Source organism: Cimex lectularius, unplaced genomic scaffold (assembly GCF_000648675.2).
Source record: "Cimex lectularius strain Harlan isolate CLEC.00 unplaced genomic scaffold, Clec_2.1 scaffold26, whole genome shotgun sequence".
Taxonomy (NCBI): Eukaryota; Metazoa; Arthropoda; class Insecta; order Hemiptera; family Cimicidae; genus Cimex; species Cimex lectularius.
This window is the reverse complement of record NW_019392721.1, coordinates 2098848-2121252: the sequence shown is the minus strand read 5'-3', so window position 1 is coordinate 2121252 and position 22405 is coordinate 2098848. Positions and strand designations below refer to the sequence as shown.

The 22405-nt window shown below is 33.6% G+C and overlaps 1 protein-coding gene across 1 annotated transcript in view; it reads left to right on the top strand.

The window, feature by feature from the left end:
• The window catches only part of LOC106663977, an 89104-nt gene that overhangs the window by 10804 nt on the left and 55895 nt on the right, over positions 1-22405 (top strand). The window lies entirely within an intron of this gene.

The window sequence follows — 22405 nt, the reverse complement described above, 5'->3', positions numbered from 1 at the left end:
AACATACATAGGATTGTATAGAGACAAATAAATTTTAGCACAGATTAAAACAAAAATCACTGGAGGTCAGCTCCTGATTTATTATTTTAACAATTTCTTTCACAGACTTTCCAGAAAAATGGACAGAAAATACTGATATTATTATAGTACTTGGAGGAAATATTGTTAATGAACAAGTCCAATAATTATCAGAAATATTTAGGGATGAGCGTAATTTTATTAAATTTGGATGGTATTTATTGAAAAATTTGCTACAACAATTAATTTCATTTTTTAGTCCAGTACTGACAATTTTTATCCCGGCCGGCTAACTACCAGGGGTACTCCAGTAACTCGTTTTTTGTTTCAACCAAAAAGAATCAGTTTTCCCGAAGGAAACCTGGAGGATCTTCCTGGTGGAACTTATGGTACTTGAGCTCAACTCGTATTTAGCTTTTCTATTCGAGGGGAAAAGCTCTAAACCAGAAACATACCAACGCACTTAAACTTAGCCTAACCTTAATTTGGCAGGTTTCACGGTACTCGATATTACTGCTGAAGGTCCGCTCTCATTCACGCTAATAAATACAGTCATACTGATATAACCTTTCATACCGTATGTACAGCTAAAATTGGGGAGCCAATGGGATATGATATTACGCCCGCGCCTACTTTCACTCTAAAAACACGTAACCTAAAGCGAACTTAGTTTGCTAGGTACAGGATTACCTCCACGACCCACCCACACATACTTAACACTCATGCTAATAAATACATTCAAATGCGACCATATGTAGGTATTCGAACATCTTGCTGCCTTCACTACTGTGTTTAGTACCTTGAGACTAGAAGAAAAGCCACACATTGGCTCATCTATCAGTAAAATGTTTAACTGTGTGTAAAATGTGGTACACAAGTACCACACAGGGGACATCTCCCTGGTCTTTTGATAAATAGGAGATGTCTATGCCGTGTTCGTAGTGGAGTCAACACTTAAACCCTCAGGGTGGCGATGCTTTTGAAAAAAAGTCCATTTGTAAGTATGTCGGGTTCGACTGCAGGGCAGGTGGATTCGAACCCGGGACCTTTACCTTACAGTGTTGAGAGCCAAGTCAACGCCTAAACCGTTGCGGCCACCAACGCCCCATTACAACTACGCTTTATAACCATAAAAAGCTGAAATATATGGCCACGACGATAATTATTATAAAAGCATCTTTGTTCATTGACTATAAATGAATTACATAAACTACTTAATACGGCGAAGAACTTTGATCGGAGGATGTATCTAGCTTTACTAAATCCGTTCATAGGGCATAAGTATGTTCAACCATAAAACGAATTCAACCGCAAAAATTTCCTGTAGGGGATTTTATTTCCAACAATGCTCATCATGTAATATGATTATATGCGTATGCATATAATACCTAGTGATTAAGGCTTCTGTAGCCTATACTTTATTTTGAAATAATCACAATAAGAAATATTGTAACATAAGGGTACTTTTTCATCAAAGGAATTATTCATTTTCTTTTATCTATGATTCATAAAACGACTCTGAGTCATTTCAGGAATAGCGGTGTTGATATAATATAAATGATGATTTAATCTTCCATACTAATATCTGCCCTTATTAATATTCCAAGGAACACTTAATTACACGGTTTGATTTTCATACGTGTTGCGATTATCATAAGAATTTTGAAAATAATTGAAAAATGGCGCTATTTGATATTTCATGTTTGATATTCGAGAAATAGAGCTGCAGGATCAATACAAAAGCAACACCCAATTATATAAGATATTATTCCAAAAAACAACTATTTTCAAAAAAATGTTCCCAACGAACATAAATTTGCGTTATTCTCTTCCATATCCCAAATTTTTTTCAACGCTTTGAACTTGGTTGTTGGTGTATTCGTTAAAGTGGTAAGAAATAAATAAACAAGGACAAACAAATTTGTACTCGTGGAGTAGTAGGCAGACACATACATATGGGATATTAGATTGTCAGTGATATCGATTGTGACAGATAAGTAAATCGAAATATAGGTAGTAATAAAAGAGAGAGAGAGAGAGAGAGAGAGAGAGAGAGAGAGAGAGAGAGAGAGAGAGTGAGGGGAAAGAGATAAGAGATAGTAGATTTAAGAAAAGAAAGATATAGAATAAAAATGTGAAAAAGATAGAAAGAAAAGAGAGCAAGGGAAAGACAGACAGAGAGAGAGAGAGAGAGAGAGAGAGAGGAGAGAGAGAGAGAGAGTGAGAATGAAAAAATAGAGAAAGTGAGGAAAGAGCAAAATGGGAGGGGTGGGGAGGGATAGATAGATTATTGGAGAGAAAATAAATAGAAATAACAAGTGAGAGAGTAGGGGGAAGAGAGACAGAGAGAGGGTGAAAGTAAGTGAGAGAGAGAGTGAAGGGAAAGAGATAAGAGATAGGTAGATTTAAGAAAAGAAATATAGAGAATAAAGTTGTGATAAAGTTAGAAAGAAAAGAGAGAAAGGGCGATAGAGAGATAGTAAGATAGAGATAACTATAGAATGAGGAAACAGAGAGAGTGAGAAAAGAGCAAAATGGGAGTGTGGGGGAGGGGTAGATGAATTATTCGAGAGGAAATAAGTAGAGACAGCAAGTAAGAGAGAGTAGGGTGAAGACAGCGAGTGAGAGGGAGAGAGAAAGAAAAAATGAAATAGAGATAGTGAGAAAAAGCGAAAGGGAAAATGGTTGATATAAATAGATCGATTTAACAAAAAAAAATCGAGAATAAAATGTGGTAGAGGTATTGACAAAATAAGGAAAGTGAAAGGGACAGAGATAGATAGATATAAGAAAAGAAAAATCAAGAATACAATGCAGTAGAGGTATTGACAAAATAAGGAAAGTGAAAGGGATAGTGATAGAGAGATTTAAGAAAAGAAAAATCGCGAATAAAAGTGTTGTAGAGGGTAGTAAGAAAATAAGGAAAGGAAAGGAACAAAGATAGATAGATTTAAGAAAAGAAAAATCGCGAATAAAAGTGTTGTAGAGGGTAGTAAGAAAATAAGGAAAGGAAAGGAACAAAGATAGATAGATTTAAGAAAAGAAAAATCGAGAATAAACGTGCGGTAGAGGTAGTAAGACAATAAGGAAAGGGAAAGGGTTAAATTTAAGAAAAGAGAGTAAGAAAAATAGAAAGAGAAATGAAGATAGTGAGGAAAGAACGAAAGGGAAAAAGATAGAGAGATATATAGAAGAAACAGTGTGTAAAAAGGGAGAGAAAGAGAAATAATAAGAGGGATCGGTTTTTCAATAAAACAAAGCTAAAATGAAACCTTCCAAGAAAACACCTTATCGTTTGAATTAACTAGAACGAATTAATTGAAAATCATTAATTTATGCCCTCTCATAGGACCATGCGGCAGAGCAGTGGCCTCTCCTGGCAGTCGGCAGCCCATGATTAATTATAACGGCAAGGGCAATGGCTTAACGCTTTACCCCGAGGAGATTAATGTACCTCAGCCCCCCGAGATATGTCGCAATTTTTTTTTAAACTAGCGAAAATTGGAAAAGCAAATTTTTCTAGATGGCCGCGGACCACCGGTGTCGTTTCTGTAAGTCTAAATATTTGACGTGCGTTTATTTACAGCCTGGAGACTATATTTAACAGGATTTTTCCCCACATCCGTAAAGCGATTTATTGATGATGATTTATTTAAATAAGGAAATCCTGTGGGTTATAATTGGAAACGTTCCATTTTTCATTAGCACTTTGTAGCCTGAAGAACAATATAATCCTTTAACTTATATATCTGGTAAATAAAGCCTGTCAAATGATTTTCACTTCAAAACATTGCTTTATTTGCAAGATATATTAAAAAATTTATATGCATTTATATGCGTTGTATGGGTTTGTACGTGCAAGTCCCAATCTCGAGGGGTTTCTTTGAACTGGCAAATGTCGATTAGAGTGTGGTGATTAAAAGTTTAGTGATACTTCTTTTCGCCATTACTCTTCTCGAAATAATTTATGCACTCTTATGTCTTCATGTGCCACATATTTAACAAGAAGAACCCTATCTTTCCTGGAAATTTAAAATTCCGATCTCTGTACACCACCTTTTTCACTTCGGCTATCTGATTGTCTCTCTAACTTCATAGTTATAGATAGCTCTACCTTACTCTTCAATCTACCTCACTCTCTCTTCACTCCCTCTCTCTCCTATCTCTCTTTGTTTACTCTATTCATTCACGCTCTCGCTCCCTCTCTCCATCCCTCTTATGCTCTCATTCTTCCTTTTTCTCTCTCTCTCTCTCTTACCATTCTTCTATTCTCTCTAACAATCTACCTTCTCTATTCATTTCCATTTTTCTCACTATCTCTATTGCTCACTTTCTTTCTCTTTTTACTCTCTATTGTTTTATATTTCTATCTGGATCTCTTTCCGTTTCTCTCTTTTCTAATATCTGTATCCCATTTTTTATTATCTACCTTTCTCTCCTTTTTTACTCTCTATTGTTTTATATTTCTATCTGGATCTCTTTCCGTTTCTCTCTTTTCTACTATCTCTATCCCATTTTTTATTGTCTACCTTTCTCTCCTTTTTTACTATTATTGCATATTTCTATCTGGATCTCTTGCCATTTCTTTCTTTTCTTACAATCTATATCATATTTTTTATTGTCAATCTTTCTCTCCTTATTCTCTTGTTTTATATTTCTATCTTGATCCCTTTCCATTTCTCTGTTTTCTTACTATCTATATCACATTTTTTATTGTCTACGTTTCTCTCCTTTTTTTACTCTCTATTGTTTTATATTTCTATCTTGATATCTTTCCATTTCTCTCTTTCCTTAATATTTATATCATATTTTTTATTGTCAATCTTTCTCTCCTTATTCTCTTGTTTTATATTTCTATCTGGATCTCTTTCCATTTCTCTTTTCTAACTATCTATATCACATTTTTATTGTCTATTTTTCTCTTTTTTACTATCTCCAGCATATTTTTATTGTCTATCTTTCTTTTCTTAATATACTTAATTCTCTTTAACTTAATTCACTCTCTCACTTTGCTTATCTTCTCTGTCTACATATCTATCTATCTAGTTATCTAGCTCTTTCTCCCCCTGTTCCTCACAGGTGTAGGAAATAATTTCGTTTTTTAGAATTTAGAATGTAACAAGAACAGCAACAACAAGATTACATATTAGATTTCTTAATAATTCCGAATTTAATCTTGTCTCATTTTCTTTTTAAGCATATAAGTTGATTTTGCAATCGTTTCGTTCGCTTGCTTCGTTTGGAAATTCTACGTTGCAGTATACTCAGACCATGTTGAGCACATTTCACAAGAAAGAATTTTTATGTGTAACGCTTGTCAGTCTAATACTGCCCAAAATCGTGGATAAGAGGCACGAAATCTGTACCATATTTGGGACGGATGAGGTCTTCGTCGTTAGTTGGGAAAAAAATCGTGATGGAGACAGCATTAATGAGCGAGGTCAGGAATCCTTGATAATCGATACTTAGGGTCTTTTCAACATCCTGCGATAGTAGCGGAGACCCGGATTAAATAAAATTTTGCCTTTGTTTTGGGAAAACAGTATAACATTAGGTTAAATGATAATTCGGAGATCGTGAGATGCGGTATAGTGATGTAGGAAAAACATTTTCTTTATCATGCCAACGTGTCGATCTTTATTGAGATCATCTTCAGGGCCTGGGATTTAAAAATGTATTTGTTAAATGTAAACAATGTTTGTAAATCCCAGGCCCTGAAGATGATCTCAATAAAGATCGAAACGTTAGCACGATAAAGAAAATGTTTTTCTGAAACCTACATCACACCAGACCCCATCTCACGATCTCTGAATTATCATCGATTAACGGTCACTAATCACCACACACACGTTAGGTTAAATTATGAATCTAACTAGAGCAAATAAACAATTTATTAATAGCATACGGCTTCATGGTACGTTGATGGTAAAAATTGTTTTATATGATGCTGCCTTATCCGGTTTCATATCACAGAGAATAAAAATCAAAGACAAACCTTAGTGAGTAAGAAAGGAATTTTTGAACATAAATTTGCATAATTTTGCCTATGAAAACATGATATAATTGAATATAATTTTATATTAAAAATCAGGGACAAGGTCGATTGGAATGAAAACACTTTGTTTAGCCTTATCTCTTGATTCGTAAAATAAAACTATACAGGGTGTTAAAGGGTTAAATGTCAATACTACCATGTTAGATTCTAAATAAAACGTAGTGCAGTGCCACCAGAACGAAGTTTCTATATTGACTCTTTCCTGAGATTTTTGTCATTTTAGTCTAAAATCAAATTTTTTTCTACGTAAAATCGTAATTTATCTACGTAAGCGTCCTCGAAATACAAATCTGACCTTTATTTCGCAAACTACAATAAATTTTCTACAAGATAAGAACATTTCCGTTGAAAAATTCGCGTTTCCGAATACACAGTAGCCGCTCAAAAATAACAAATGATAAAACCTATGTGTTTTTGGAAATACTCAATTGTGGTTCGTGCAATGACTTTTCCATCGATATTCTCGGTGATTTCACCAAAGTTGCCATATTTTATAAGTATTCCAAGGACATATTCATTTTTTCACATTTTAGAACTTTTCTTAGTGAAATCTCTTTTGCAACGTTGAAATATGTGATTTCGAACCCGAGAAGAGCAGCAACGCAAGAACATCCTACATATATTTTTAATGAAAATAATTATTAGTTGGTAAACAAATTAGATACATTCTTCTCGTGGCATGGACCGCGAGGACCCCACTAGATTTTTACATATGGAGCACAGCATACCTATCGAAACGAGGGAGCAGCTCATAGAGAAAATTAAAATCACATGCATTGACATAAGGAAGGAAGAAATCCTCCAAGAAGCATTTTGAACAATACATCACTTAATTTGCAAAAAAACGCATAATTTAATGAGGTTTCATTTTCATCGTAATTTTTCTTTAATTATGTACAATGTATGAGAAAAGTGGATCTGACTTTTCTTACCAACTAATAAGTGTTTTCGTTAAAAATGTGACATGTACGATGCTCTTGTGTCGCGGGTCTCCTTGGTTTCGATATCACGTTTTTCGACCTTGCAAAGGAGATTTCACTAAGAAGAGTTCTAAAAAATTTAAAAGTGAGTATATCCTTGGAATATTTATAAAATGAAGCAACTTTGATGAAATCCCCGAAAATTTTGATGGAAAATTCATTGCACGAGACACACATGAGTATTTTCAACAAAACATGGGTTTTGCGAATGGATATTCTTTGAGCGGCTACTGTGTCTTCAGAAACGCGAATTTTTCAATGAAAATATCGTTATCTTGTAGAAAATTTAATGTCCTTGCGAAATAAAGGTCAGATTTGTATTTTGATGACAGTAAAGTTGAGAAATTACGATTTTATGCAAAAAAATCTGATTTTAGAGAAAAATCAGAAAAATGTTAATATCTCAGAAATGAGGTAGGATAGAAACCTCGTTCTAGTGGCACTGAACTACATTTTATTTAGTGAATCCACCATGGCAGTATTGACATATTGACATTTAACCGTGTAACACCCTGTATATTAAAGATTGAAATTAGGAGATAATTGTATATATGTTAAAATGCAACCTGTGACTTTATTTCACAACAAAACATTATTTACATACTTTTCTAATTTTCTTCTTCTAAATTTATTATATAGAAAGAAGAAGATATAGAAGAAAATATATATATTTTGAGATCAATCATCTAATATAAAAATCTATTTTTCTATCTACTTTCGAGGACGTTAGACTAAGAATAATTCTTTTTTCCGTTGAGCACAGGGGTAGGGGCTGTAGTACATTGAACTGATTTAGAATAGAAAACTATAAGGACCCCGGAAATGTATTGGTCTTCGAGAAAAAAACGAACAAAACAAATTGATCTTATAACAGCACTGAAAATACGCCATTAATGAAACCTCCAAATTGCTTAATATAAATTAATAATGTACCACGATCATTCCTTGACTTAGGTAGTAGGTTGAGAAGGTGGTGAGAAAGATCTATCTATAAAACGGGAAGTATCTATATCTATCCAGAATCTTAACATACAAATTCACATTCACACAAACGCCCACGCGAAATATATCTTCCTTAAGGAATACACACATAAACATGAACATACACTCCTCTGATATTATTTGTTTTCTCCATTAACACCTTATCTGATCCAATTATTTTCCTAGCCGTGTCTGAATGAATCCACCATGGCAGTATTGACATTTAACCTTGTAAAATGCTGTATATTGAAGATTGATATTAGAAGATGTGTACATTGGCCACACACACAAATATAGGTATATATATTTTTTTAAATTGGCCTTATGATCTTTGCATATTAGCCATGACGAATCTCTTATATATGTTGTTCAAATTGGGGGTTATCGGGAAAAAAGGGCCAGAGGCGACGATGGGAATCGAACCCACGACCGCGGCGCGAGAGTCTCTCATGCTAACCACTCGGCTACCGCGGTCCCCATATAGGTATATTGATTGTAATAATGTTTTTTTTCTTCTTTGTTTCTTAGTTGTTGCTGTTTTATTTTGTTATTTTCGACACCTCACCAAGTGTCCCCTTCAGCTAACCATATATTGTGATAAATTAACTGAAACTTGGTGAGGTTTAAAAAAAAATTAATTCAAGTATATACTTTATTGAACAAAATTACATTCTAGTTTTGCAGAATTTACAATAAGTACGATGCTTATGTTAAGGCCCTAATTCACGTTTGACATGTTGTGTGACAGACCCACATTTTTTACATGGAATAGGAGCATGTACATGTTAATTTACGTATAATAATTATAATGGAGAAACGAACGTTTACAATTTAACAAATAGTAGGGACTAAAGTAAAAAGAGTGCATTTACATTATTTACAGTTTCAACTTTTTCGTCTCAACTAAGACCTAACACAAAAAGAATAATTAATTGAAATAATTTATATGGTCAATTATACCACTGAACATAAATGGATTATTTACAGTTTTTAAATTTTTACGTAATGTGTGGTGTTTAGTGACCGTTAGTTAAAGATTATTCGGAAATCGTGAGATGCTGTCTGGTGTGACTTAGGTTTAGAAAAACATTTTCTTTATCCTGCCAACGTTTCGATCTTTCAATTAATTAATCTTTATGTAAGGTATTGGTTGAGATAAAAAAGGCTTTGGGTTGCGGTGGGAAGTTGGTGTCCGAGTGGATTGAAGTCACGTTAGCTCAAGTGGTAGAGCAGCGGCGTATTTAGCCGAAGGTCTGGGTTCGAATCCTCCTCGTGACGCTGATTTTTTTATCTCAACCAAAACCTTACGTAAAGATTAATTAATTGAAAGATGTTATTTGGTAAATCGGACCAGGAAATCTAATAAGTTTCGATTTTTATTGAGATCATATTCAGGGCCTTGTATTGCCTGCATTTCATCAAAAAGGTTCTCGGATAGATAGCCGAGTTTCTTTTCATTGCTGGCGATGTCCTTCAGAATACTCTTGGCTCTTTCTTCTTCAAAAGAAACCTGCACCGGCTATCAATCAGAAAACCTTTTTGTTGAAATGCAGGCAATACAAGGCCATGAAGATGTTCACAATAAAGATCGAAACGTTGGCACGATAAGAAAATGTTTTTGTAAACCTACATCACACCAGACAGCATCTGACGATTTCCAAATAATCATTTTCACTTAATAGTCAATAGTCATCAAGCCTTTTCCTTTTCGGACGTCGTTTTTGAACAAGGTGTAACACGAGGTATTTAACTGAGGTATGTTGTTGGATGGCTTCCCCTTGGAGATTTATCGATGACGTTTGTACACTCCTTTTGTAATTGAAAATGTCAGTTGCGATTTTTTTGACTTAAGCTTCACCTTCCACTATTCACACCCGTCACTTATTTGTTGAGCGAAGGACTGTAGTCTCGGCAAAGCTAAAATCTGAGTAAGCCAAAGCCACAATATCATCAGCAAAATACAAAATTTAACGCAGGAGAGTAGGGGTAATCTGCCGTATACAGAATGGTCTAGTAATGAACCCCATCCGCTTCCTTGTGGAACTCCAAGCATAAATGGCTTTTTTGGAGTGATGAGACTTTGTATTTTACAGAAAACGAACTATTGGTAAGGTATGAGCCTTTTCAATATCTAGGAACAATCCGTGACATACTGAGCCGTCTTCAACTATCCGGGGTAGTTGCTGAACGCAGGAATGGTTGGTTCGAAAACATGCTGTCTTTGGAGAGCAGTTCAGTCAACTATAGTCGTTCCAGCACTTTAGAAAATAACGGTATCACATCGGACGATGAAGTGAGGTGAAAAAATATCAGATAATTTATAATTGGCCAATCTTTAACTTCTGAGCGTTCTTCCTTTAAAGAAAAATATCGTGTCAAGTAAACTTGATTCAAATCCAACCAAAATTTGGCATGAAGAACAAAATTCATATTTTCCTATTAAACTGTAGAAATGGATTTTTTGTTGTGGGTCAAGATTTATATTTAAGATTAATGGAGTCGCTGCTGCATTTAAAAATTGCGCAAGGTTAAAATAGTATTAAGGTTGGGAAATATTTATTTGAGCACGTTACGTTCAGAATGCGTAGTAAAATGAAAATTGATATATATTTTTTTTGTTCTTTATCATTTTTGTTTGTTTCTGCTTTTTGCTTAGCTGTTCCACTGCAAGAAATGGCAGATTTCGATGGCCAATGATGGTAGAATCGTTTCGCTTTGTTTATAAATCTTCTTTTCATCTAGTTTTATAAACACCTTTATTTATACCTCTTGATTTGCCGTGGAGGGGCGTCAGGGTTTGTAGAGGGGTTGCTAGGATTTGCCGGCGTTTGGCTAGTTTAGGTTTTAGAGGAGGCCCAGTTGTGCCAAACAACTCTTTGAAGATACCAATGCTTTTGTCCTAGTATATGAACAAGTTTTGATCAGGTGACGTGGATAAGTGAAAATGTGTGCGGAACCCGCACCCTGGAGGTGAGTCCGTGTGGTTTTTCCTAAAAGAACTTCCCTTTCCGCCGGACTTTGCCACTTCGCGGAGACTTTGAACGGGTTTATTTTAAGACCCTATGCAACGAGGTGTATTCGGGGAATCAAATTTCTAAAATTGGCAATAGGACAGCTGTTGCACGTGCTGGGCTGTTTAAATTTGTTTCAGCTCGACGGTACTGTCCATCGGAAAACCATGTCATGGACAATGTCTAGTTCCAAAACGCAAAATTTTATATACTTGACCTTTGAAGGCTACAGTTAAAAAAAAAAAATTGGCATGCAATCTTGGCGTTATCGTGTTACATCTTTAACTTTGTACAAAACAAAATTATTCTATCTACTCGATAATTAAATCAACTAATCTGTTAAATTTTAAATAGTTTTTATTCAAAAATTTCCAGTCAAGTAATGTTTTTTAAATTTACATGTAGACTTTAAGTCTTTTTTCAAACATTTTATTAGCAGATATTAAAGGGTCTAAGTATATAAAAAGGGCACAATAAAGCGTTAATAATTTACTTGATAGAGGTTTTCCGTCGAATTTTCAATTCCGTTGAATCGTCGTTTCGTTGTTTTTCTGTTGTAATGTGCTGTCGTCTATCTTTAGTTTGGAATTTTCAAAAACTCATACGATTTGGTGTGTGGCCAAAACAAACAAAAGCCCTTATTCATTCAATCCTTTCAATTCGTAAGTTAACACGTTCAGTTTAAATAATTCCGACGAGAAAAAGTCGGAAATTCATCGTGGAACTACGATTTCAATTATTTATTCACTTCTCGTCATTTATTTTTGGCCTATTCGCCTTGGTGGTTCATTGGGTTTTATAGTTGGCATTGAGCCTACGTGTTTTAAAAAAATACACGAGATAACCAATCGATATCCAGTGCAATTCAGGTCTTTCTTTGCCACGGCAAAATAATGATAAAAAATTAAACCCTATGGCTATCAATTTTAGATAACGACCGGATGAACGTTTTTAGATTAAACAGATAATGGTCAATCCTTTAGCCATCTTCAGTGTGTGCCCGCTCGTTTGTTTCCCTTTACTTCTCAAAATGCGTGTGAGACAAATGTTTCAAAAACTGTCAAATAGCACAGCTCATTAGAAGAAAGTGATTCATCAAAAATAAATAAATATAAATAAATAAATAAATACACACACACACACACACACACACTCTCTCTCTCTCTCACACTCACTCACCCATTGTCTGTTTTGGAAGAAGTACTTTATCAAGAGATTTATCACTATAACTGTACAATTGTACATATTTTGCCATTATCAGAAGATGTCCAAGTCCATCAAGTCCGCGGTTATATACGATATACGATTATTTTTAAATTCTTCTATTTTGAAGGTCATTGGCACAATTACACAGAAAACAAACACTTTGAGCCCTGAAGACGATCTCAATAAAGATCGAAACGTTGGCACGATAAAGAAAATGTTTTGCTGAAACCTACATCACACCAGATCGCATCTCACGAATAATCATCGACTCATCACCACACATTATAAAGATTATGTGAATTGCTGATTATCAGGATTGATCAAATAGATAAAATTTCAATAAAACGAGGAATTGAGTAATTACCTTTAAAAAAATGATAATATTGGCATTACATAGACTATACTTCAGTGTTGAACTGTGACGTTATAAGGCTGAGGATAGGACTTCCGCGATAACACATGCCCATTTTGCAAAATCATCACGGAAAAATGGAACAATCAACAAATCCCATATTTTATTAAAGCTATATATATAAAGGGAAGGTTTAAGCGTCGACAAAAGCTGAGGTCATTTTTCCTGGCTTTTCACGCGTATTTTTCAACTTGCATCCATTTAAGCTTCTCGATTTGTTACTGACTGCTTTTATATGAAAACAAAATCGATATTCTAAAATGCTAGCCTCTCATTTGTATCTAGGTTGTCAATTACTGAATAGACACAACTATACATGTATGTACATCACCACAAACATAGAATTCTGGTCGCATTCACTCCTACCATAGCACTCGATATTCCTCAGAGTGGGTTGAACCCATTCCATTCTCGCTAATAAATCACTTTCCCTCTACAGACATCACAAACCTACCCCAGAATGCTAGATCTTTCTCAGAGCAGGGTTAAACCACTCCTTCCTTTCGAGCTTATAAATGACATTCATCCCAATAAATTTACATAAACACAACACTCGATACAACCATAGAAGTCTAATCAGACTCACTCCTTCAGAATACTCGTTATTCCTTCTGGCGGGGTTGATGAACCCACTGCATTCTCGCTAATAAATTACTTTCACTCTACAGACATCACAAACCAACCCCAGAATACGATCTTTCTCAGAGCAGGGTTAAACCACTCCTTCCTTTCGAGCTTATAAATGACATTCATTCCAATAAATTTACATAAACACAACAATCGATACAAACATAAAAGTCTAATCACTCTCACTCCCCCAGAGTACTCGATATCCCTCGGGGTGGGGTTGAACCCACTCCATTCTCGCTAATAAATTACATCCGTTCCAATAAATTGACATAAACACGACAGGCCGTACAAACGTAGAAGTCTGGTCACACTCACCCCAGAATACTCGATATTCCTTCTCAGGGCGGGGTTAAACAACCCCCTTCCTATCACAAATAAATTTCCTTCACTCATTAACATAAACACAACATGGACAAAACACTATAGATTTTAAAAAAAATTATAGCCCTGAGGTACCGGAGCATATAATAACAGATATTAAAGCTGTTTATTTAAAAAAATCGCCTTTTTCATTATTAACCACTAATAATATAGTGCCCAAATTATAAAACATATTTGGGAAAAAATACAGTATTGAATTAAGAAAGACAAATCCGTCCTTTAAATGTTGAATTTATGTTAGGCAATAACCATATTGATATTTTGCAGAATTGTAAAGTGTACGAGGTTATACATATTAACACGTACGACGTTCTCCTACAACGAATAAACTTTTCTTTTTATCCACCTTCATGTATAGTTTGTTTATTTAAATATAATGAACGAAAACAAAAACAACGAATTGATAGATTTAAGATAAAACAGTGTGATAATGTAACCAGCATAAGGATAAATATGTGGCAGAAAGCAATATTCTCAACGATTAAAATAGTCAAACGGTAGTACGAAAATAAGTTAAAAGAAAACTTTTGCAAAAAATACCAAAATTAACTTGCTTTCCTGTAGATATAGTAAAAATACAAATACATTACCTTATACAACTCCGAGACAGCACGAAGAAATCTGAAATTTTAAAATGGTTCAATCAATATAAAGTTCAATTCTCCCTCGAAAAAGAAATCAAAAACTCGTAATAAAATGAAGTGGGAAGAGAAGGCTTTTTAAATTTTGAATTCTTGGTAAAATTAACCCTTTTTAACATCACATTACTATTTTTAAATTTCCAATTAAATCTTTTTAACTTCAATAGAACTTTCGTAATTTAAAAATTATCCCTTTTTAACCTCAAATTTATCCTTCTTAATTTCAAACTAACCAGTTTTTTAAAAACATTAAAAACGTAGATTGTAAGAAATATAAGCAGGTAAAGGAAATCCGTTTATTTGAGATTTTTTAAATAAAAAAATAATTGCACTTTTAAAAGACTTGAAAAAATAATTACAATTAAAATCATCTACAGTTAATGATAAAAACAAATTACTTTTTTAATTTGAATTATTTTTGTTTAAATATAAAATAATTGGCCTCTTATAAGACAAAATGACAGTTAAGCACAATTAAACTTATATAATAATAACATATTCACTTTTTAATTTTAGACTAAAAAAATATAAAATACCCTATAAAAATTAATTATGTTTACAAGTTATACAAAGTTAACAATAAAAACAGATGAAATTTTTTTAATGTGAGATTTTTTTAAATATATAAAACAATTTGACTATAATTGGAATAATCTACGACCTAAATCAATTTTCCTATTTCATTTTTTTCAAATTCAGGAATTTTACTTCATATACGATCTCCTAAGATTTTTTATGCTTTAAAAAAGGGTTAATTTCATGGGAAAAAGGGTTAATCTGATATTAAAAATTATTAACGTTACAGGGATTATTAATTTTATGGAAGCAAGCTATGTACAATGGATATACAGACATCTCAAGTAGAAATTTTTTTAACTATTAATTAATTTAATAAGCGAGTTATTGTATGAATTAGTATAATAGTAAGTATAGATTCTATTGGGTTGTCCGGAAAATAATGCAGGATTTTGGTATTAAACAAAAAAAAAAGAAACTAGTTACTTTAAAGCAATGTTCTTTAATCAAAATAATTTCCCATACTCTCAATACATTTCTCCCAACGTGTTGGTAACTTATTATTNACAGAGGTAAACAAACAATATCATTTGGAAGAGGATTAATAAGTGTTGACATTCGTACAAATGAGTAATCCTGTAAACGTAAACAGAATATTTTATATAGATTTTTTTTAATGAAAACTTAAAATCCTGCATTATTTTCCGGACAACCCAATAGTTTTATATCTGTTGATCAATAAATCTGTTTAGAAAAAGAAAAAAATATATTGAGATGAGCCAAATCCATAAAGATTTAATGTTAAACGATTTATTTTATATTTATTTGTTACGGTAACATTTATTCAAGATATAGATTATCTAAACAGCTTTTGCAACAAATAATTACTTAGACTTACATTTTAAATTCTTTATTCTTGACGTAAGATTTTTCTAATGTGTTGTTAAAAAGTTTTGTACGTTGTGTTATATAGTCGAACGACCAAAATTATTTTCTGATTTTTTTAAAATATATATTTCCTGGACTAACTTATCATTCAAAATAAAATAAGTTCTAATTTTTTTAAATGAAAACAGTTATTTTAAATAAAAGTAAAAATTCAAATATGTATTTATGTGTACATTTATGACAGTAAGGTTATTTCGGATTCCACTCTTAGTAAAATGAGACTGTTGACGCACAGCGAGTATAAACGGACCAGAAATGACTAATTTAGTTAAGAATAGTGGCATTGCCCAATAATGTGATGTTGTCCCTTGACACAGCGATTTATTGGAGATTTCGAGTCCCGATCATGTCAAAATACCCATTCAAATCTGGTTTTCAATGCAGTAATAACTCGGACGCCAGATTGTCCACTTGTTTAATTAGGCTGACCTTCCCGTGTTATATGCGTCTAGAGATGACTCATCGGTCATTTCTGTGCAACTGCACGGTTTAAAGAGCCAACGCCTTCCCGGCCGGCCTCATTCTTACCAGATAGAAAAATTTTATCTAATAATAAATACAAAACTGGTTTATTCTCGACGTCGCTGCGAGATTTTTGCCAATTGGTCAGGACAAAGCAAGGATCCGTTGTCACAGTCTACTCTTGAGAGGCGGTGCAGTAAAAAATAACAATGTTCTCGGTCAAGTTCGACCAAGTTGATTTTTTCCGACCTGGCATCTCTTTCTTTCAAAAAATTGTTTGTACATGTGGGTCTTTAAGGTATAATAACTGAATAACATAAGGGATCAATAATTCAACGTCCTGAGGAAAGGGACAAAACAATTGTGAAAAATTATTTCCCAAAGCCCCAGCTTTTGGTTAAATATATTTACTGGGTGATCCACGCTTAGAACTTAACGAGATGATTTAGATTTAACATTCCAAAAGTTTTAGTATATATCTATATCTAATGTTTCTTTTAAACGATGTAAATCATGGTATGAATAATTGTACATATCACCTTTTACCTTAATTTCAATTAATTTTTAATTTAGGTGTTTGGTTGAGATAAAAAAGCCAGTGTCACAAGCGGGATTCGAACCCACGACCTTCCTCTAAATACGCCGCTGCTCTACCACTTGAACTATCGTGACTTCAATCCCCTCGGCCAGTAACTTCCCATCTCAACCCCACCTTTTTGAATTTTCCTCCCTTTTATCCCAACCAAAAACTTAATTAAAATTAATTGAAAGGAATTTATTTAGTCAAGCGGATCACGAAACCTAATAAATGTAATAAGAAAATGAAGTATACTTCACTAAAGCTCTCCGTGGCCATTTCGTTTGTCGCCGAGAATCAAATAGATTACACGACATTTGAAAAATGACAAAAAGGAGGGAAAATTCAAAAGGTGGGGTTGAGATGGGAAGTTAGTGGCCGAGTGGACCGAAGGTCCGTGGTTTCGAATCCCGCTTGTGACACTGACTTTTTTATTTAAAAAAAAACCTTAATGAATTAAAAAGAATTTATTTGGCCAAGAGGACCACGAAACCTAATAGATTTGAATATAGACTTTTTTACTTCATTCGCTTTAAGTACAACTGTATATGTATTATATACAACCAGCAGATTGGATTTCAATTTATGATTGTGCCATTAAGGGCGTTATAGAGAAAGCTACCCATTGGCAGCCGCTCTGAATTAATAAAATGATATTAACCATTTACGAGGTCTCTTATCCATATTCTTTTCAGACGTTTACGTGGTAATTGTGGGGAATGGAGTGATCATATTTGTGTGATTTTGTAATTTACTATGAAAACGTCTGTATATGTTTTGATGGATGAAAAAATTGTTGGCATGTAAAGAGCTCTGTGAGTTATTGTTTACGTAAAAAGGGGCAGCAACAATAAGCCTTAAAATTTTGGGTGAAAAACTTTATCTTTGAATATTGGAATATTTGGCCGATCCATAAGCTTGGCACCGGTACAGCCAAATAGGTTTGAGTAGGTAGGTGTAGGTTGAAAGTTCTGATTTTAATGGTAATTTTGATTGTCGGTTAAGTAGGTAATAAAGCATTTAAAATCGCTTGTTGAGTGTCTGTTTTTTAATCGTGTGTGTGGATTCTTAGTTAATCTTCTATCAAATATAAGTCCTAAATAGTTAACTTTGTCGGATTGAGGAACAGGAAATATATGCTAGGACAAGTCTAAATAGACTTAAAATAAAATAAATTATTATTAATCTAAATTTGGTTGGAAAACATTTCTGGATTTACAGCTGAGACAACCCCTCTTAACATTACGTACAACTTCTGAATTTTCCTTCTCGAAGGTGGGATAATAGGTCATCTCAAAAAACAATAATCAGCTTTTTCAATTCACGTTTCGGATTTATTTTGATCTTTCTCAGGTGAGTTAGCGCAGTGGTTAAAACAGTGGTCGTCGTCATTAATATTTTGTGCTAAAATAAACTATTACAAAATATTAATGACTGACGACCACTGTTTCAACCATTGTGCTAACTCACCTGAGGAAGGATTAAAATAAATCCGAAACGTTGTGAAATGAAAAAAGCTGGTTGTTGTTTTTTGAGATGACCTATTAGCCCACCTTCGAGAAGGAAAAATCAGAAGTTAAACTGTTGAAGTCCACATTATGTGTAACCAAAACCTATGGCTGGGAGGGCGTCAAGGTCAAAAAACCTCCCTTCATTCACGCTAATAAATACATTCCTACAAGTGAATTCACTTTCCCAAGTTAAGTCCGAATTGGTTCGACACAATATTCCACACAGACCTATTTATATACATTAACTTCAAGCAAATAAATACATTCACACAATCCAGTTGTCACCAGGGTTTTTTATATTTATTTTTATGTTCTATTTTATGTAACTGTTAAATATAATTAATTTTTATCTGGTATTTTATTTTTTTTTTTAAAGTCTAACATTAAAAGAAGAATTCTTTCTTGTTATATAATTTAATTGTAATTAATGCTTATATGGCCTTATAAGAACCCAACTGTTTTATATTTAAACAAAAATTTCAAATATACAGGAATTTTAGGATTAGGACTTAGGTCTCTTGGTACTCGATATTCCACACAGACCTAATCAAATACACTTCACCAATCACGCAAGTAAATACATTCACACAATCCGGTTGTCACCAGCGTTTTTGATATTTGTTTCTATGTTTAATTTTATATAACTGTTAAATATAATTAATTTTTATGTGGTATTTTATGTTTTTTAAATATTGAAAGTAAAAGATGAATCCTTTATTGTTAAACAACTTAATTGTAATTAATTTACTTAATTAATTTATAATAAGATACCAATTATTTTATATTTTAAAAAAAATTACAAATATTCACGAATTTTATATTACGTACTTACAATTCATAACAGCTCTTAAATTTTTTAATGCATTAAAGAAAGGATTAATTTGAAGTTAAGAAGGGTTAATTTGAAGGAAAAAGCTATAGCTGTATAAATAAGATCATTGTTGTCATGATTCTGTTTACATGCTCAATGATTTGCAAACTCTAGAAGTCAAAAATATGTGAGAGCTAGTCCGAACAATGTTTCAAATTTTTTTTAGGTATATAGAATCATAAACTGTACATATCTTAAGAAACCGAATTCAAATGATTTTCGTGTAACTTGGACGAATACTTTGAACTTGTTATACACTGAAAATTTTAGATGAAGCTTTCACCGTCTTTGTTTTTAAAGGTGAAACTTTCAAAACATAAATTAAATATAGTTGGTTGGTATAAAAATTAAATTGTTTTCAAATTATAGGTTTTTTGTAGGATCTTTGCAGAATCGTTTTTTACAATGTAGGATAAATAATGATGTATTTTATGGTTCGTGCGAAGAAAGCGTTCAATTGGATCGATAACGTGTTATTGGTATCGGATTTAGTATTCAACCATTAATGAGGACCAGAGGATTTGAGATTTTGCCTGACCGTCCGGATAACCAGTGAAATGGAGAACCCAGCCTTTCTGGCCGGAGTCCCGTTCGGACTTAATATAGAAACGTGGAGTGACCATCGCCAAATACACAAACTGTCTACCATTCGAAACACCCGATTTTATATTTAGAAAGGCGCGATAAACCGTTGTTCGGATAAAGAGAGAATTAATCGGATTAAAGTTTGTTACCCGCCTCGGAGCTAGCGAAGATCAGAAATTTTCAAAACATATCTCGATGGACTGGAAAAACAATAGACATGTTAAAGCTCAGATATATCGGAAAGAATAATTAAAAACGCTGGAATATATCATTTTTATTTTTTAAACCAGGCATATATCTTACCCATGATTTATTTATTTTTCCAATATAATTTTAACCCGATATACAATAATAGGGGTGAAATTTGTCAAGGGGCGGTAAAGCTCCGGCAAATGGCGTCCGGCCAAACATGACGACCTTCACTTTAATTGTCTATTTTGGTGCTGGAACATGTTAAAATTAGTAGAAAAACCCGATCGAGGACCAGGAAGCGTTTTCTCCGACGGCTACGCCGCGAAAAAAAGTCGTCTGTACTTTTATCTTTAGGTTTCTATCTTTAGCCTAGGAGTTTTCCCGGTTTTTCACCGGGTATAAATTAAAGATGAAGAGCATCAGTGAGTCAGAGGGTATTTTTAAGTGTTGTGGCGTAACATGAGGCAAAGATGGGGCGTTTGCCACCGATTATGGAAATTCGGGGTTTTCCGGCTAATTTTCGGGAGGGGGCCGCGTTTCAAAACTGAATATATCCTTCAAGAAAATTGCTGCCTTATAATTTAAAAAAAATTGTAATTGCCAACTAACCTAAATAAGCTAATAAAAAGTACAACTACGTAATGGGGCCTAAGAGGTACATAGATTCAAAAATAATACAATTTATTAGAACCACCCTGAATTAACATGCATTTATTAAATTTTTAATAATTAATTTTTTGATTAATGATTTGGGAAATGGATTGTAGCTAGTTAAATGTCTTATTTAGTTTTGAAAAGCTCTGCTTTTTACTATAAAAAGTAGGGATAATTACACTTTTACTTTGTAGTTACATGGGTTAGTTTTTCCTTATACATAAGTTAATTAAAAACTGTATTCGATAAAAAATAATAAAGCAATTTGTTTTAATCCAATGATACTCATATAATTATCAAAAAAATTAATAGAAAGAGGGATAGAAAAGAAAGATGGAAAGAGAATAAAGATAGTGTTTAAGGTAGATACAGTGAAATATAGTAAGAACGAGAAAGAGAAAAAAGAAGAATAGAAAAATAAACATAAAAAGAGAAATAAGACTAAAAGGGAAAGAGATGTATAGATAGATAGATTATTAGAGACAAGAGAAACAGAGGGAGTGAGTGAGTGAGAGAGAGAGAGAGAGAGTGGAAGAGTGAGCCAGACAGAGAGAGAAATAAATTTAAGAAAATATAGAATAAAAGAGTGGGATCGAGTTAGTAAGAAAGAGAGAAATCGAAAGATTAGAGATGGATATTTAGAAAAAAAAGATTACGAGAGAGATAGAGATAGATAGATAGATAGATAGATAGATAGATAGATAGATAGAGAGAGAGAGAGAGAGAGAGAGAGAGAGAGAGAGAGAGGGAGGGAGAAAAATGAAATATAGAAAGAACGAGAAAGAGGAAAAAGAGGAATAGAAAGAAGAATGATAAATAGATTATTAGAGACTAGAGAAACAGTGGGAGGGAGTGAGAGAGAAGAAAGAGAGAGAGAGAGAGAGAGGGAGAGAGAGGGAGGGAGAGAGAGAGAAAGAGAGAGAGAGAGAGTGAAAGAGATAGAAGGCAGAGAGGCAGACAGATGGACAGAGAAAGAAAGAAATTAGAAAAAATAAAGGATAAAAGAGTGGGATTGCGCTAGTAAGAAAAGAGAGAAAGCGAAAGATATAGACATGGGTAGTTAGAAGAAAAGAGAGTAAGGGAGAGAGAGAGAGAGAGAGAGTGAGAGAGAGAGAGAAATGAAATCTAGAAAGAACGAGAAAGAGGAAATAGAGAGGAATAGAAAGACGAAAGATAAATAGAATTAGTGAGATAAGAGCAAAAGGGAAATAGATGGATAGATAGATAGAACTAGAGACAAGAAAAACAGGGAGTGAGAGAATGAAAAAGAGAGCGAGAAAGAGAGAGAGGCAGACAGAGAGACAGACAGACACACACGCACACACACACGTATATAAATTGAGGTCATTTCAATGGAGTAAAAAGTGAGCTAAGGAAAGTAAGGCTGGTATTAAATAGAGCGTAAAATATCATCTATTTTGACGTTGTTTCTTTACATCTTAGCCAACCGCTGTGTAATAGTAATTAAATCCATTACGAAATGATAAAATTGGTGTTTTTCATTATTGTGGATAGTCATATAATATTAAGTATAAGAAGGTGATAAGCGGAAGGGCGTGAAGCGTATTTAAAAATTATTAAGTTCGATCATTACCTTTTCGTCTTGGATTCCATTTTTGGTCCGACGCGGCCAAAAACGCGCCCCCACGTTAGTCGTGAAAATAGAATCCCCTCACCCTGCCCCCCCGCCTACCTAATTAATATAAGTTCTAACGAATTGTTAAACGGCAAGATAAATTAAATGAAGGAGGCGAACTCAACTTCGTTAACTATC